The sequence below is a fragment of the Armigeres subalbatus genome, chromosome 2, assembly GCF_024139115.2.
Source record: "Armigeres subalbatus isolate Guangzhou_Male chromosome 2, GZ_Asu_2, whole genome shotgun sequence".
NCBI lineage: Eukaryota > Metazoa > Arthropoda > Insecta > Diptera > Culicidae > Armigeres > Armigeres subalbatus.
Genome location: NC_085140.1, coordinates 438,383,018 through 438,397,789, shown reverse-complemented (window position 1 = coordinate 438,397,789; position 14,772 = coordinate 438,383,018).

The following is a 14,772-nucleotide window of genomic DNA, read 5'->3' as shown; positions in this document are numbered from 1 at the left end:
ATTTTCGCTGACATTATGGAAAAAAATATCGCAAGGCATAGGACATTTCATTGTTTTAGGAAATGGTAACGGAAATCTGCATTCTGCACATTAGTCAAGTGTATCCAATGTAGTGTGAGTATGGGTTAACCACACTCGACTCACTAAAACCAAATCCCTTTGCTCTAATCGGTCTCCTAGCGCTCAACCCAGAAATATGTCAGGCACCAATGATTGATCCATGAGCACAATGTACACTTCCAACTATTTACGAGTGACAGTGTGGCCAATTGAAAGCTGGAAGACCATTTGCGGCATGCCTCCTCTGACACTCGAAGGCAGTTAATCTACGGACAAACTGGTGCTCACTGCAGGTCATCGCACTCCAGTTCTCCATGCACTACTTCCATTATTTTAACTTTGAAAAGATGGAAGACATCAGACTGAAGAGGGAAGCAAAGCAGATCGGTCTAGTCATTAACACGTTGAAGACGAAGTAGGCTCAAGAGAGACAACGGCCATTCACCACGAGCTTGTATCAATGGCGGTAAAATCAAGGTGGTTGAAGAATTCGTGTACTTGAGCTCACTTGACCTCCGAAAACGATATCAGCAGACAAATTCGGAGACTCAATGTGGCAGGAAAGCGTACGTACCTTGGACTCCAAAAAACACTCCGATCGAATAGAGTTTGGCCCCGTACCGCCCTCATTAAACCGATGGCGGTAGTCCTCCTTGGACTCGAGATCTGGACAATGCTTGTGGAGGAACAACGCGCACTTGGAGTAAAAATGGTTCTCTACAACGATCCGACGGGCACAAGAAGGCGAGGTGTACAGCGATCAAGGTGGATTGATCAGGTGGAAGACTATTTACGGACCCTCCGTAGACTGCGTGACTGGTAACGTACAGCAGTGGACGGAGACGACTAAAGATCATTAAAAGGTGAATCATCGAACGTCCAATTTCAAAGATCTTAGGAACTTCATAACTAGCCCCGCGCAGAGTTCTGATATTAATTGCTAGACAAATTCGCGTCAATTTGAAGCAATAAGACTATTTGAAATAATATTGTTGCTTCATATCTATACGGGAATGCAGCAGAGAGACGAAAAAATGATAAAATCGGTTGCATTGTGATGTAAACAGGCGGCTTCGCTTAATAACTATGTAATAACTTAATAACTATGTACAACGATGTGAGTCAGCTTGTCGACGACGAAATCAGTGAGAATACCAAAAAAATACGACATTCTACGGTGGGCTGGTTAGATTGGGGTAGTGTGAATAGGGACATGGAAAACGTGAATAAAAAGAGCAGATAAATTACAATAGAAATTTTTGGTAATGAGCGGTAATATGAGTGGTAATTCATTATTTCAGTGAAATTGTCCACTATTCGTACAGAGTCCATAATACACATATAAACCTTAATGATATTCACTTTTGGTATTGTTTATCCTATTACATATTAATAAAAAGGTTTTAGCTCTAAAAAGTAATAAAAAAAATATTTTCGAAGTTGTTGCCAAAATCGGGAAGAAAATGTTGCCAAAAACGGGTGTTGCCAAAATCGGGGGTAGACAAAAACGGGTGTTGCCAAAATCGGGATGGGACTGTAGTCTTCTCCATTTAGCTCGGTCCATGGCTGCATTTTGGCAACCGCGCAGGTCGCAGTCTGTGGAGGGTCCGCAAATCGTCCTCCACCTGATCGATCCACCTTGCCCGCTGTGCACCTCGCCTTCTTGTTCCCGTCGGATCGTTGTCGAGAACCATTTTCAACGGATTACTGTCCGACATTCTCGCTACGTGCCCGGCCCACCGCAGTCTTCCGATTTTCGCGGTGTGAACGATGGATGGCTCTCCCAACAGCTGATGCAACTCGTGGTTCATTCGCCTCCTCCACGTACCGTTCGCCATCTGCACCCCACCATAGATGGTACGCAGCACTTTCCTTTCGAAAACTCCCAGTGCGCGTTGGCTCTCCACGAGCATCGTCCAGGTCTCGTGTCCGTAGGGAACTACCGGTCTAATAAGCGTTTTGTAGATTGTCAGTTCGGTACGGCGGCGAACTCAATGATGTGAATTACTTATAAAATATATCTGGAACGTTTCAAATGGAGATTATCGACCTCCAATACAACGACGAGCTCAAATCTAAATTTCAGGAAGAAAACATCTCAGCACTTTTCAATAATAAAAAGTTTGGTCATCGATTGCGAAGTTATCAAGAAACAAACTTACCGAATCCCGAGCAGGAGAAATTAGCTCAATAATACCTAATTCTGTTATCGATACCATACTATATATGAATTTTACTTACTTACTTATGGATCCTGTACACCTCCGGTGGTGCAAAGGGCCGACTTGAAAGATCTCCATCCTGAGCGTTGCCCGGCTATCGCTTTAACCTGGCCAGGTTAGATTTCGGTCGACTTCTTTTATTTCTTTATTGAGGCTTCGCCGCCATGAGCCTCTGGGTCTGCCTCTGCTGCGATGTCCCGCTGGGTTCCAGTCTAATGCTTGTTTACAGATTTCGTTTCCGCCCCTACGTAGAGTGTGGCCGACCCAGCCCCACTTCCGATCCCGAATTGCTGTTGCTATCGGCCTCTGGTGACAACGACGATGTAGCTCGTTGTTTGAGATCCAATTGTGAGGCCACCAGGCCCGAATTATATACCGCAGGCATCTGTTAATGAACACCTGCAGCCGTTGAGTGTTCTCCACTGATACACACCATGTTTCGCTAGCGTATAACAGCACAGATTTCACGTTAGAGTTGAAAATTCGTATTTTGGTGCGTTCACTTATCTGCCTGTTCTTCCAGATATTTCTTAAACTCGCAAAGGCAGCCCTTGCTTTCTTGATCCGTGCGCCTATGTCGATCTTGGTACCGCCGTCTGACGCCATTTGGCTACCAAGATATTGGAAGCTTTCAACATTCTCCACTGGTTGCCCGGCTACTGTGAAACTGGAAGGAGTCACCGTGTTTACATCCAACGATTTGGTTTTGTTGACGTTGATGACTAAACCTGCCGAGGAGGAGCGCTCGGCAAGGTCGTTGAGCTTACTCTGCATATCAGAGCGCCGTTGCGCGAGGAGTGCAACGTCATCAGCCAATTCGAAGTCGTTTAGGTGCTCCATGGTTATAGGCTGCCATAACAGCCCGCGGTTTGGTTCACGGTCAATCGCATCTACCAGAATCTCATCGATTACGATGAGGAACAGTAACGGTGATAGAAAACATCCTTGCCTCACACCAGCTACGACCCGGATAGGGTCGGACAGGACCCCATTGTGCAGCACTCTACACGAAAAGGCCTCGTACTGTGCTTCGATGAGGCCGATGATTTTCTCAGGAACCCCCTTGCGTCTCAGGGCGCCCCACATATTCTCGTGATTGAGACGGTCGAAAGCTTTTTCGTAGTCAATGAATACCAAGTAAAGGGACTCTTGGAATTCATTGACCTGCTCCAGAATTATGCGGAGCGTGACAATATGGTCCACACAGGATCTTCCGGCACGGAATCCGGCCTACTGCCGACGGAGAGTCGCATCGATCTTCTCCTGAATCCGGGCTAGGATAATTTTGCACAGAACTTTGAGAACGGTACACAGCAACATAATGCCTCGCCAGTTATCGCATACAGTCAGGTCACCCTTTTTGGGCACCTTCACTAAGATACCTTGCATTCAGTCGACCGGGAAAGTTGCGGTGTCCCAGATATTACGAAATAAACGATGCAGTAGTTGAGCGTATGTCATGGGGTCAGCTTTGAGCATCTCGGCTGATATGCGGTCGACCCCTGGGGCTTTATTCGATTTCATGCTTTGGATGGCTGATTGAATCTCTAGTAGTGATGGAGCTTCGGTATTGACGCGTGTTATACGTCGGATCCTAGGCAGATCATGCCGAGGTGGTGATGGCCTGGCTGGCACTTGAAAAAGTTGTTCGAAGTGCTCGAACCAGCGTTTCAGCTGGTCAGTTGGGTCGGTCAATAACTGATCATTCGCGTCTTTCACAGGCATCGTTGCATTCATCTTCGCCCCGCTTAAGCGTCGTGAGATATCGTAGAGGAGGCGAATGTCCCCGGTTGCGGCGGCTCTCTCTCCTTCGTCGGCCAGAGAGTCTGCCCACGCTCGCTTGTCCCGTCGACATGAGCGTTTTACTTCCTTCTCAAGAGCCGCATATCGTTGAATTAGCCCTGCATAATGTTGGCCATAGGAAGGGAACCCCCTTACGAAGAACAACAACCTCTCTACAGCACGGCAGGCTACTGACTGATACTTCTGCCAGCAGCTGCAGTTCTCTTCATTCAACAATAGGTATATACAATATATCCATAACAATATTCTACCCAAGAGCAACTACAACCAACTGGCGCCTGCTTCTTAACCATCTACAATCTTCAGCGAAGCGTTGCACACTACCTGATATTCCAACACATAAGAGGTAAAATACCAAAAATTAATAAGCACAATACTTGAGCAGAGCCACAACATATTCTGTTATTAAATTTTATTTCAATTATTATTCGTTTGGTATTGAAATACCTCTAAGGGGCCCTCCTTAGTCGCGCGGCTACAAAGCAAGACCATGCTGAGGGTGGATGGGTTCGATTCCCGTAGCCGGTCTAGGAAATTTTCGGATTGGAAATTGTCTCGACTTCCCTGGGCATAACAGTATCATCGTGCTAGCCTCATGGTCATGACACACTAGACTGGCCCAAAATGCATGAAATCCTGAATTTCAAACCTTGCACCCTTAAATAACAGTTTGGGGGTCCCAGAAGCTCCCCTGAAAATTTCAGCTCATTCGGTCCAGTGGTTGGCGTGCGCAAATGGCTCAAAGTTTGTATGAGAAAAGTGATCCAAATGTATGGGGAAACGCAACCGTTTCAGTTTTTTGCTTCTAGGTGGCGCTGTAGTCGACGGATTCCTGTTGTGGACAAAATGTAGAACCTTTTTTATATAAGGAAGCGACTGGTGAAGACCGGAGGTAAATCCCTTTGAAATTGGCCAAGTTATAAGCATCCAAAGTCGAAGGTTTCGAGCGTGTCCCCCAGGGGTGTTTAAAATGAGAGCAACGTACCACCGACCATTGCGGCGGCAATGCAGGCGTATTCGGTGCCGTGCGAAATTAAATGCATGATTATCACGCAATCTCGCGAATTTTTAACCGATTGGTAAATACTGCCCGTACTCTGTACAATAGTGTAGCTAGAGAGGGAGGGGTGAATAAGGGGGAGCAAGGGGTGGGGGATCTTTTTTTTTAGTAGAAAAACACACCCGGGATATTGTTCGATGTTTAATCTCGCAATTTTCTGGCGTCGTTTTATCGTCGAGCTAACACGCTAAAAAAATTTACTCAAAATTGACATAAATTGAAGAACTCAAAATTTGGTCAAGTTTGGTTTATGCTATAGTTCCTTATAGAACAATATTGGACCCATTTTATTATTTCCCCTTTATGCTGACCAATTTCAATATAGGGTATTCAGAAATTCGATCATTTCAGGAATATTAATTTTTCATAAAATTGTAACTCCCAAATCATTAGGCCTGTTTGTTGTATTAATTAATCAAATAAAAGCTCTTTATTTCTACAGGTATACCTCGATATAACGTAACTATTTTTTTGCAATTCCTGATCATAATATCTGGTTTACAGTTCGTCTTTGAGTGATAAAACGGCCTACTTTTCCATACACACAAAGGACAAACATGGTTTAATAGAATGTGATGTACTTTCCTGTTGAAAAGTGCTTTATTTTCCTTAAATTAAAAGTAAAAATATTTTCATTCAAAATTACTTTTTTAATTTAAAAGTTGTGTTTCTCCTATTCCCAATAAAATATTAAAAGTTCTTTCTATCGACCTAAAAGTTGTTAAACTTTTAAAATATACCCGCGATAAATCATAGACAAAAAGAAACAAATAATACCTCTGCTCTCTTTTTCTCTCATTGTTTACCGAGGCAGTAATGAAAACATTTTCATTCGAAAACGTATCAGTATATGCTCTAATTTCTCTTTTCAATATAAACAAATTTCCATTCCCGGTGCATAAATTGCGTAGAATAAATGAAATTGGGCGATGCTTTTGGTTGAAATTAGAGCATATCATGGTTAAGATAACCGTACTTATGCGAGACCTCAAATGCATTTTTTACAGGTGTTCCGGCACCAAGAAAACCATGGCGCAATGGCCAGATTCCTACACGATGGACACCCCGACGAGTGTCCCTGCTGTTCAAAATAAGAGGACAACAATTTATTCAAAAGAAAAACAAGAAAGGAGGGTAAAGAGAAGAAATCTTTTTTGGGAAACTGATTTTAGTATGAAAATATTCTACTATACTTTCCATAATGTGACCATTTTCATTTGACAGTTCCACATTTTTTTTTGAATGTATCAAACTTTTATTTTCAGAGCAGCATGTCCCTTTCAAACGATAGATAAATTAAAAGTTTGCGTACTTTTGCTTTGAACACAAGCAACTCTCTACCAAAAAGAACCAACGAAACTTTTTATTTTAACCAACGATTTTTTTAATTTGATTAATGATTTTTCTCTCTGTGTACGAACGAAATGGGTGCTTTAATGAACATTATGCAACTCAAATGGGTTGCATAATATTCATTATAACACTCATTTGGGTGCTATAATGAAAAACCAACATCAGAACAGTAGTTACATGACTATATTTTGCTGAATTAGCTTGGGTAAGCGCTCAAATAGTGTATCCTATGTGCTTCGTAATAAATTAAATAGTTTGGTGGGCATGAAATCAAAAATTTCCGAAGGCAAGTACATCTATCGCTTCGCGGCTTATCGAACTATGCAATGTGGCACGGTAACATGAAATTTGATTGTTCTCCGCAGCAACATAATTTATTGGCAAGAATGATCATGTGGATGAAATTTTGGTGTACAATTATGTACAATCTTGGTACTGATTTATTAAATTAAAATCCATTTTTCGTCATTGCAAAAAATAGCGTTTGCAACTCGTTGCAAAACTCGATTTTTTCAGTATTTATCCAACTCGGCAAGCCTCGTTCGATAAACGTACGACTCGTGCTGAAAAAATCATCTTTTTGCAACTTGTTGCACAAACTACTATTTCACTCTTCAAATCGTTGTATCTCCAAAACCACTGGTCCTGCAAAAAAAATGTGCTTCTTGCTTTTGTGAAGTGATATTTGATCGTGCAAGTGGAATACTTAAAATGAATTCAAATTCTAAGGAAGAATTAAGTATGGAACTTGTTGTCCCAATTGAAAGTTTTAAAGGTGTAAAGTTGCCTTCAAACGGTTATGTGCTTGGTCGGATGCATTTTATAATGAAATATCAACACTTGAGTATAAAACCAGCTGCTAAAACTGTAGTAACTGAACTTCAAATTTTTTGGGAGAAATATAGAATTCCTCTAATGCAATACTACAATGCTGTTGTTAAGCTCCTAAAATTATATAACAAAATGCGAGCAATTATCAAAAAATCTTCTCACGCGGGAGATAAACAGAAAGAGCAAGAGTCTAGTTTCATTAATAATTTGGATCGATTGTTTGACATTGCTCGACGAAATGCATTAAATTTGATTAAAAACGATAAGGATAAACAGATCCTTATTCTGCAGAGGGAAGTTGGAAGGCCTGGATCTGCCTTTGCGAGAGTTAAAAAAGGCAAAATCGAAGAAGAACCAACAACGGACCCAGAGCCTTCCTTGGAATCTCAATCAGCTACCAGCGTTTTTTCTATTGATGGAGGAGGTAAGAATATAATCAAATGGTAACATCTACTATATGTCAATATTTTTATGTCTTGCTGAGATGAGAAACCCTCCACTAGTAGAGCGTTTTCCGAGCGAAGTAAATCTAAAATAATGACTCCTATACTAGCTGCCACCCTAGACCGTATTGGACTAAGCGACCGAAATGCAATGTATGTTATTTCTGCGGTTTTAACAAGTGCTGGACTAAACTTAGGTAAGTTCTCCTTAACAGTACTTTTATTGTATTGTTCTTTCTCCTTGAGTTTAATTTTATTATATTGATAGTACTTGTAACTAAAACAAAATCTTTATCAACTTAATCTATTTTTCAGACGATTTTACCGTTAGCAGATAAACAATCTCAAGGGCCCGTGCAGAATATCGCGAAGAGATTGCTCAAAATATCCAAAGCAATTTTGATCTAAATGGACCACTTGTTGTACATTGGGATGACAAGCTGCTTCAAGATCTCACAGGTAATATATTTGAGTATTTTTTATAGCATTGAAATGTGTTATTATTTTTGGATATCTTCTAACTAAGCATGATTTGAAGTAATCGATAGGTTTTTTTTTGTTATTTTGATTTTTTTTTTCCTACAATTTTAGATTACATTTGGTAATATTTGTTTTTTTTTTAAGAAGCTATTTGTAACATATTTTTAACTTTTTTTTAAAGAATCTATCTGATTTTTTTTCTTTTCAGGTACTGACAAAGTAGAAAGATTGCCAGTTTGGTATCTTCTGGAGCAAATGTTCAGCTGCTTGGAGTCCCAAAATTGTCTTCTGGAACTGGTGAAAGACAGGCAAACGAAGTTTGCAAATTGATGAATGCATGGGAACTAAGCGATCGCATCTGTGCAATGGGATTTGATACAACAGCAGCAAATACAGGAATCAAAAAAGGCGCTTGTACCCTAATCGAGAAGCGGATTGGCAGAGATCTTTTATGGCTGGCGTGTAGGCATTATATTGTCGAAGTTTTGATGACAGCAGCTTGGGAAAAACTATTTCCTTCAAAAGGCCCTTCTTCAAGTATTTTTATAAAATTTAAATCGACATGGCCGAGCAACCCTTTGATGAAAATATGGTAGACGAAAACATTATTGAGATCCTTGGTGATGAAACACAACATTTGATTAAATTTTTGAAAAACCAAATCAATATTCAACAGCAACGACAAGACTATAAAGAGTTGCTAAATTTATCTTTAGCATTTCTTGGTGTGAAAAGAATTAAATTTTCGCCACCACGAGCACATAGCAATGCCAGATGGATGGCGAAAGCTATATATTGTCTTAAAATATGGCTGTTTAGAGGCCAATTTGACATGACCGATGATGAAATGCGAAAAATTCCAGTAATGTGTGCTTTTATTTTACGAGTTTACATTTGGTCTTGGTTTAAAGCTCCTTTACCCTCATCAGCAGCACGAAATGATCTAAACCTGGCAAAAAATTTGATAACTTTACGAGATGCTTTCCCTGATCAATCAAGAAATGTGTATATGGCTGCGGCTTCAAGATTTGCAAATCATCTATGGTACTTGAGTGAAGAACTAGTCGCTCTGGCTTTTTTCGACCCAGAAATATCTATTGATGAGAGAAAAGAAATGGCACACAATTTAAAATCTTGTAAGGGTGATGAAGTAAGAAAAATAAAATTGAAAGTATCTACGGTCGATAAGTTGACTTCTTCTACGCTTTCGGATTTTGTTACTCAAAACACGATGATTTTTTTGAAATTTCTGGAATATCTGCAAATTTTCTCAAAGAAGATCTTAGTATATGGGATGAATTGGAAGAATTTGTTGAAAGTAGAAATAAAATTAATTCATTTTTGGTAGTGAATGACTGTGCTGAAAGAGGAGTTAAACTAGTTCAAGATTTTTGTGGAAAACTGACAAAAAATGAAGAACAGCTTCAATATCTTCTCAAAGTTGTTCAACAGCATAGGCAAAATTTTCCAGGTTGCACTCGCTCTGTTATAAAGGAAGGCCTAACAGTTGAAATAAATAATTAATATAGGTATAAGCACAGACAAACAGACATAACACATTGAACATTTACTCGTCAAAATCATCGTCGTGCAAACACTAGCGACATCTGTTGATTTCAGTTAGTTGGGCAAATCACGAACCAGATGGCAGTAGTGAGCAATTGTCAAACTCGAGCAAATCCGATGCGCGCCACGAGTGATCGATTGGCCAACTAATGATTATTTGAATTGACCAGTAAATCAGTGAACGATGGAAATTTTACGAGTGTTATGTCTGTTTGTCTGTGGTATAAGTGTTGTTTGTTGATAACTTTATAGTTTTATACAGTTAATACATTATGCTATAAACATTAAAACTGTTGTTTGAAAAATATATAACTTATACAGGGTGTCTACTACCTGGAAAAACCTGGAAAACCTGGAATTATCAGGGAATTTCTCTTCACCTGGAAAAAACCTGGAATTATCAGGGAATTCCTGACATAATCAGGGAAATTTCAATACCCGCTGATCATGAGTGAAATTCTATCAAAAGAACATTAATGGATCGTTATTCCGCAAAAAACGTTTTGCCATCTTCAAAATAATTCATTGAGAATTTCCGAAGCTATTCTTGGTGAAATCTAGGAATTTATTCGGGGAATCAATTAGACATTGCTTTGTAAATTCTTTTGAGTATTCCCTCGGAAATTCTTTAGGAATATAATAAAAAATACTAAATTAGTTAGGATTTTTCAAAGCAATTCCTGGAGGAACTTCGGAAGGAATCTCGGGATCAGTTTTTTAAGAAATATCCGGAGGAATTTTCAAAGAAATCACCTGAAGAGATTTTTGAAAAAAAGTGTAAGTGATTTGTGAAGAATTTTTGCTAAACGAATTCTTGAAATAATAGCCGAAGGAATCCCGAATGGATTTTTCAACGGAGTTTCTAAAGGTATTCTCGTTGAATTTCCAAAGAATTTGTAAAAAGCAAAATATCCGGAAAAACTCCTCCAGCTGTTTTCTAAAGTTTTCCTCAAGATACTTCTGCATGAGTTCCAAAAAAAATGCAAGGAATTTCAAAAGAATACCCGAAGCATTTTCCGAAGGTTTTTACAGTAAAGCCATAAGTAACGGCGCGTGGTGACCATTAAAATTATTCTGCCAAAACCTACTTAATAACCTACTCAAATTACGATTAGATTATTTATCGTAACAAATATCGTGTTAAAGTGGAGAAAGAAAATTGAATGTATGGGGATGTCATCAGGTTGTTGTTTATCATGATATTTATGATCTAAATAGGCTATAAATTGACCGGGACCGCTTGACACTTATAGTACCGGTACCTTGGCTGCTAGGTCTAAACAAACTAGATGTTGGTCACAAACTAGAACAAACTAGATGTTGGTCACGCGAACAAGAGCCACAATAGTAATCTCGGGTATACCCCGTGTCAGGTATAAGGACGTTAGGCATAAAGGATGTTAAGCATAAATGCCCAAAAAACAGCCCACGACATAAAAAAGGTAGTATTACACCTAACGTCCTTATGTCTAACGTCATGGACCCCACCCAATTTCATATTTTTGCATCAACACATTTACTGAAGGAGTTTTCGCAAGAAGTTCTGAAGGAATTCCTGAGGAAATTCCCAAACATATTTCCGGAACAATTCCTTAAAAGGATTTCTACCTTGGAAAGGAGGTCGCGCTTCTCGCGAACTGACTCTTAAGTTTCTCTTAAAAAAAAAATAGCTGAAATAAAATTCATAGAAATTTCCGAAAGAATTTTTAATTAAATTTCCAAAGAAGGCATTTAAAAACAAATCGTAACGGAATCGCCAAATGCATCTCTAAAGCATTTTCCGGAACCATTCCTTGAGATGTTTTCTAAAGTTTTTGCAAAGAAATATTCAAATGAAATCCTGTAGGAAGTTCTAGGGGAAATTATGAAGCAATTCTCAATGTTTCCCTCTTTGAAGGAATTTCTGTAATCATTTCCGGAGGATTTTCCGATGGTATCTATGGAGAAATTTTCAAAGGAATCCCGGAGAAATTTCCTATGCGATTCCTGTAGGTATTTTTGATTGAATGGCTGAAGTAATTTCTGGGTGAATTTGCAAAGGAATTCCTGGAAGAATTTCTTAAATAATTTACAACTTTGTTTTTGTAAGGCAACCAAATTTCGCAATATTACTTGTTTAAATCGATTATTTCGCTGCTAAAATCTATATATGGCAAGTTTGTTTTTAACCTGGAAACTAATGTAAAACACCTGGAAAAAACCTGGAAAAATCAGGGAATTTTGTTTTTGCAAATGAGTAGACACCCTGTTATATAATATCCCAGGTCTCTCTGTCTTTCTGTCCTTCTGTCCCTCTGTCTGTAACGATTATATCATATCGTTCTAAAATTGATCCAACGGGCATCACGATGTCCGAAAACAACTCGTTACAAATATTTCATGAATTTTGTCTCCCTTTAAAAACTTCAGCTCGTTGGCTTCAGTGGTAAGTCACCCCCTCCCTCTCTAGCTACACTACTGTACAGAGCACGGAAAGTATTTACCAATCGGATAAAAATTCGCGAGATTGCGTGATAATCATGCATTTAATTTCGCACGGCACCGAATAAGCCTGCATCGCCGCCGCAATGGTCGGTGGTACGTTGCTCTCATTTTAAACACCCCTGGGGGACACGCTCGAAACCCTCGACTTTGGATGCTTATAACTTGGCCAATTTCAAAGGGATTTACATCCGGTCTTCACCAGTCGCTTCCTTATATAAAAAAGGTTCTACATTTTGTCCACAACAGGAATCCGTCGACTACAGCGCCACCTAGAAGCAAAAAACTGAAACGGTTGCGTTTCCCCATACATTTGGATCACTTTTCTCATACAAACTTTGAGCCATTTGCGCACGCCTTCCACTGGACCGAATGAGCTGAAATTTTCAGGGGAGCTTCTGGGACCCCCAAACTGTCATTTAAGGGTGCAAGGTTTGAAATTCCAGACTTTTCACTTTTTCCATATAAGCTTGGGCCACTCTATTGATACACGAATGCAAAAATGGTAGCCTGACTTAGGTGGCTTTAGAAACCTCGCAGTTAATAACTGTGGAAGTGCTTAACGAACACTAAGCTGCGAGGCGGCTCAATCCCAGTGTGGGTATGTAACGCCAATAAGAAGAAAAAGAATAAGATTGAAATCACTCAATTTTTTAGATTTGTGCTAACGTAAGAACTGTATCACTCACACAAAACACGACGCGAGACTGGACACAACACTTATGGTTCTTACAAATGAAAAGGATTTTTAAAATTTACCTTTTAGTGTGACAAAAAGGTAAATTTAAAAAATCCTTTTTCGTTTGTAAGAACCATAAATGTTGTGTCCAGTCTCGCTTCGCGTTTTGTGTGTGTAAGATTGAAATACCTAAACATGTTATGCCTCAAGTATTCTATATTATAAGTTTTTGGCATTATGCAAGGCTAGTTCATACCAATTTCTGTTATCGTCGCTCCTGCTTGGGATTAGGTCAATTCAGCAGCATAATAAATTTGTGTTGTTTGATTTTCTCCCTGTACCTAATCAAGCAGCCCGTGCTGATCAATCAACCGACAATAATGCGTTGCCAGCAAGAGCAAGATTGTAATTCAATCCGACGTACTGTGGCAACTAGGTTCTTGTAAAGCTAAACACAAAGGTCACATTTTGCTCTTGCATCGTCGTTCAAGCGTTACTCTTGCACAGCATTCTACGGCAGCATGCGATCATGGTAATGTCTTCTTGATCATTGGTTGTTGGGCTGAGTCGTGTGATGTCCAGCCAGAGTGCATCGAGATCGAAAGAGCATTATTGTGGTTAGCGTGCTTTTTAGCCGTCTCTGCATCTCTTCGAGAGACACTGAATTGAGTGAAGTAACCATCAAGGCATCAACTTAACTTTGATGACCAAAGACCACCAGACTTCGTTGGGTGCCAGTCTACCAATGGAAATAATGCTATGGCTACTAGAGTCCTATAAGAAGAGTAACGTCATGTGCCACGTTTGACAGGTCTCCTGCTCGTTTGGAACGCGCATTTGTATGGAACTGACAGACGATTCTGTTCCAATTCTGACACTTGACGACACTGTTATTATAGTCACTGTAATGGCTACTTACTGTTGTGGTAACTAAGTCGACGCTGACATTTGTGTACCTCAACTTTTATTGAAGCTCATATGTTACTAAGGCACGCAATACTATTTTGTATGCAGAAGTATAAACTGTGCATTCAAGTATTCGATTTATTTTTAACCGATATAGGTAATTAAGTAATCATGGCCTTATTAAACCACGTAAAATTTCAATAAGTGTTATACTATAATTTTTATGCAAAGCCTTCTAAAATCTGCACCCAACCAGCGCTCGATGAATTTTAATTCATTTCTGCATTAGCATTAGCACAATTAAAAACAAGAAGTGAGCCAGCCTAGGGCTGAAAACCTCTCAAATAAAGACAAAAAAACGATCAAAAATATGTATAACATTTTAAATAAATTGGAAGATTTTAATACAAACAGTTCCGACATTTGAACTTTTGTATTAGAACTTTGTCGAATTTGTATATGCCAAGATTTAATACAGATATGGAATATTATTTTTTTGTTTTTTTTTTATTTGAAAATCTACGAATAAATCACGTTTCCACCAGCTCACGAAGAAAACCATATGCAGCTTTCTTCCGTCTACTCGCGAAAGGAGGTAGTCTTCAGTCGAACCACAATTATCCACCGATAATTATCGGTCGCGGTCGTTCAAACTACAACATACGTAAATACACTCGGCATGCTATGGAAGCGTACTGTGCCCTAATGGTAGCATTTTTTTCTTCAAATTATTTTTATGAAATTTGAATTCGACCTCTGATGTGGCTCGCTTCTAGTTTCAGTGTTTAAGTAGCATACAAAGCCGTGCTTTACCGGCCGTTGTTCGGCGTTTGCCAGTTAGTTCGTTGGTCTTCAGTGTCTAACCCCATTCAGTAGTGCTTGAACCGG